The 4,654-nt window shown below is 41.1% G+C and overlaps 1 protein-coding gene across 1 annotated transcript in view; it reads right to left on the bottom strand.

Moving 5' to 3' along the window:
• Nucleotides 1-4,654, bottom strand: part of LOC139626998 (uncharacterized protein C1orf21 homolog) — a 246,058-nt gene that overhangs the window by 209,633 nt on the left and 31,771 nt on the right. The window lies entirely within an intron of this gene.

Below are 4,654 nucleotides of genomic sequence, written 5' to 3'. Positions count from 1 at the left end.
AGTGAGTGAGTGAGCTACGGTGGGAGGGGGAGAGAGGAAGGAAGGTAGAAGAGGGTAGAGGTAGGGTGGAGGGCTTCCCACCGCTTTTACCCCTCCTACACCCCTGCTGGTGGTGGTGTGGGGCCTGTGCAGCATGATCTCCCCCCATCTTCTCCTTTTGATAGTGAATATTATTATTACCAGAGAAATTTATCAATACATCCCAACTGCCAATGAATCAATTCTTTGATAAACCGGGTTGTAAACACGTCTGTTCATTAGGAGGCTGAAATGTGAGAAATGAGACACACCATGTTCCAGATGATATGTGACTGTGTGACTGTCTGCAGCCTGTTGGTTGGTTCATGTCTGGTTCTCCACCTCTACTCTCCCTCTTCCTGCATGTTGTCTGAATGTTTCTTTCCTTCCTCCACGCCTTTGCTTTTGACAGCCTCTTGGATGCTGCAGAGCTGGAGACCATGAAGTCACCGGCTGTGACATCAGCCTGCTAGACTGCTGCACTTTTTAAATGTCTTTTCCTCCACTGTTAGTCTCTTTAATAAACATACTGACAAAGGGTTCAAGCTTTATCACCCTACACATTTACTGCATCATTTATAAGCAGTAACGAAATTGTTTATAGCACATTACAAAGTAGTTATATACCACTATGTGGACATTTTTTTATTAATGTACAGCATTTTCAATATAATTATAGTTAGAACATATTAAGCATCTGTATCATTCAGGAAGTGTCACAGAATAAGTTAAAGTTGTTGATAACTACATCAATAAATATTTGATGTATGTAAAATGTCCTTATATCAATGTTTATGCAGCTCTCAGTGGGGTCGACATAAAGTGTTACCCAGAAAAAGAATAATTCTCATACGCAACACATCATGTTTTATAATACTACAAGGTTGTGCTGTATCAAATTTTACATAAATAACACACAAAGAAAATGGATGATTTTTAATTTTTCAGGATCAAGGATTCCTTTATAGGTTGAGAAAGTTCTCCTACTTTTTAAGCTAATCCGTTTAAAACTCAACTGGATAAAAAGTCAGTGTCACAAAACTGAAAACAAGCTCGTGAAAAGGTGAGGTTTTGGAGATAGGCCTACATGGTGTTAACAGGGCAGTGACAATATGTACCGCTTCGCCACAGGCATGTTTGATATCTTTGATTCAACTCTAAAACATATTCGCCTGGTATGGACTGAAAAGAAGTTTGTTTTGTGAATGTATACTTGCCTGTAATTGATACAGAAAATTAACTTTATCACATTATCGCTGATGATGTTGTTGACAACAAAAAAAACACAACTTTATGTTCTAAAATATGGAAAAATACTGTAAATAGTACTAACTATACCAAAACAAGCGGGGCAGGTCAAAAGAACAACAATGGAGCATGCAATTAAAATAAAAGATTCAATTTCTACTGTGCAGAGGGCAAAATAAAAGAGAAATGTTTCAATTAATAACATGGAAAGTATTTTTTAAAAAATAATGAGTTTCAGGAGGACTACAAACAACACACTGAACGGTTATGGCACCAAAACAGAACATTTAACTCGTGCTTGACAGAAAAAAATGCTCCAAACCAATATGACACTATAACACAAACATTTAACCAGTTGGTACCAAAACACAAAAACCAGCAGCTTTTCAATCTTTCCACAGAGAATCAGAAGCGCACAGTAGAAACACTGTTACTAAGTCTATAGGTTTGCAGACTACAAATATACACTTCCAGTTCCAGCAGTTGGCCTCCATGCTCTACATGCTATTATGATATTATACTGTACGCTCTTATATGATTATAGTAACCCCCAAGTAACCTTTTTTAATTATAGTTCACAGACAGACACAGACAGACGGGCAAAGCCAGCTTACTTGTGTCCCTGTCTTGAGTCAGATCTGTTTATTTAAGGATCTCTGCCACCTAGTAATGTTTTCCCTCATTGTTGAGGTAGTTAGAGTACTCTGTCGTGTTCTCTGCTGATGGATGCTCTTAGTCACAGCGGATGGGAGACAGACAGTGAGGAGAGAGCTCAATGTTTTCACAGTCTGTCTGCGTAATCCCTTAGCTCCCTCTAGTGATTTCTCAAAGTTGGTTAAGATGGATAAAAAAATTTAAAAAAAACATGAAGGAAGTCACCACAAAATCATAGCCTTCTCATACGCACACAAACTTGTTCAAACTCTTCCCCACAGATAATGCTGGAAGTTCACTTGTGCCTTTGCTTGGGGAAAGGTTTTCTGAGCTGCAGGTTGGCTTTTAGTCCTGCAAAGGTCAGAGATCAGGATCATCAACAGTCCACAGCTGACTGGAGGAGCCTGCCCCTGTTGTGACTTGTGCTCAGATGCACATTAACAGTCATTTCAAGGCCCTAACTCTGCTCAAACGGGACTCTGAATGTTTGTAGCTTGTAGAATGAAATGAAAGTAAAAGCATTTAAATACAATAAACTGGCCAAAAAAAAGAGTTAACTCTTGAGTTTGTCTCCTTCTGCACTTTTTATTCAGATCTCACGAAGCAGCCTCACCCTCTTGGCCCAGTGTCAGGCTTCAGCACCAGCTCAGTCTGCGATACATTTTCATGATTCAAATGGCTCTTGTGCTCCCTCTTCTAACATAGTAAAACATCTGCTTTATAATTTTGGTTGCGTAGTTGACATGCAGCCATTTGTCTCTCTGTAACTGAACTATGGATGACAGAGAGAGCAGAGCCGTATCATTTTTTTTGAGTTAGGTTTGTTTTAAGAACTGCCAACCTCTCGGTTTGCTAAACTGTGGTTGCACTGAGCATAGCTTAAATATCTACGCCTTCTCTATTCTAGCTTTAAATAGCAGGGTAAATCCTTCATAAGCGGGGTCAATAATGTCAATCAGAAAATTCCAGGAGAAATACGCACCATATGTTGTATTTCGTCAATGGGAGGCCTAAAAAATGTAACTGCAGAAAGGATCGTGGCACTTCCTTAAAAGGTTCATTTTATATAAGACTCGATATTCCTTTTTCCTCCCTTACTTGTAGTATTGTAGTACATACAATTGCAATTTCTTTGAGGCTTTCTCTTTAAAGCTCAGTGGAAACGATTTCAGGAAAGGTAAGGCCTGCACTCTTGTAATTCCAATCAGCTGATTTATGTGTGTGTGTGTGTGTGGGGGGGGGGGGTTAGGACTCCTCATCTGGCTGTCTGGGTGATGTACAACCCTAATAGATAGCGCTTGATCATGCAGAGAGCTCTGTGAGGGCGTACACTTGCATGTGTTCCAGCATCATGGGGAATGCATCAACCAGCAGATGGTGCTCTTGTTTTATCTCTGAAGATCTCTCTCTTGCTCTCTCTCTCTCTCTCTGTCTCTCTCTCTCTCTCCCACACTCACATACACACAGAGCCTTGTTCTTGGGAAACCCAGTTTCAGACAGTGTGAGGAGAAAACCACCCATCGTGGTGTGATGATTGAGGCTGCTGAAATAGTCTCGCACACGTCACTAAACAACTCGTGTTTCTGCTCAACAGCCTCCTCAGTACCACTGGGCTAGAGTCACCACTCTTGCTCCAGGCACCGACTGCTTGCTCAGCTAATGCGAATTTGGCAGACTGCAGTAAAATACAATACAAGTGCCAAACCATAAAGCAATCAGGCTCTCTGGCTATTCATTTCAATCCCTCCTTCCCTGCTGGTCACCTCAGTGATGCAGGGAATTCACAAAACAATCTCCAATACAGCTGAACCGTCAAACTGTGCTGTTGACATTAAGTAGCTGCGTCCAGACGGTTGCATAATTGTTCATGGATAAAATATGATGTGTTTACACTAAACAATTAGCTCCCTGGGATTTAAGTAGGTCACTTCTTGTGGTGTGCGGCATGAATGCAAATGCATCTAATTCTACCTTCCTCAAGCCTTGGCCTCCCCTTCATGTGAGCCGCCTCTTTGCCAAGGTAATCCAAAGTATGGATCTGGAAACAGAGGCTTTACATACAAATGGATGGGGAGGAGAGAGAGCAGAGACAGAGAGAAGTAGCTGGGCTGACTTAAGAAACACAGGAATATAGTTAATGTGCATTGTAGATGGATGGAAAATATATATTTTCCGCACTGACAGAGAGCAAGATGGTTAAGAGGCTGGTGCTGCTACATTTCTAAATGAGTGATTACTCCAAAGTGGGTAATAGGCAGCCAGGAACTGCTGGAGAGAGTTAAGACACTGAGCAAAGGCCTGCTGGGCATCCAGGCAGGGATCCATCCCTTTGCCTCTCAGAGTTGACTCATACTCTCTATGTGGGCAATCCATGTACACACACACAACCTCACACAACCTCACACACACACACACGAAGATGCACCGTGCTCCAGCACTTGTAAAATCACGTGAGGGGTTTCCATATTACTACACATTTACGCACAAGTATATTTTTTCAAACACATTTTCATGCACTAAACTTGCATGAGTCATGTAGCTCTTCTATCTTCAAGCCTCTCGCTCTCACACACACACACACACACACACACACACACACACACACACACACGTACAGAACTGTCTTACAAGGCAATTGTACCTACATATGTCGGTCTGAATTGCTGATGTGTTTTACCTTATAAAATAATTATGTCACAGACATATATAACTTTTGAAAATGAAACAAACAATG

Source organism: Trachinotus anak, unplaced genomic scaffold, assembly GCF_046630095.1.
Source record: "Trachinotus anak isolate AG129_WGS33_773 ecotype Australia unplaced genomic scaffold, CSIRO_AGI_Tana_v1 ptg000010l, whole genome shotgun sequence".
NCBI classification, from domain to species: domain Eukaryota; kingdom Metazoa; phylum Chordata; class Actinopteri; order Carangiformes; family Carangidae; genus Trachinotus; species Trachinotus anak.
Note: the sequence above shows the minus strand (reverse complement) of the source record. Positions and strands in the feature narration are given on the sequence as shown.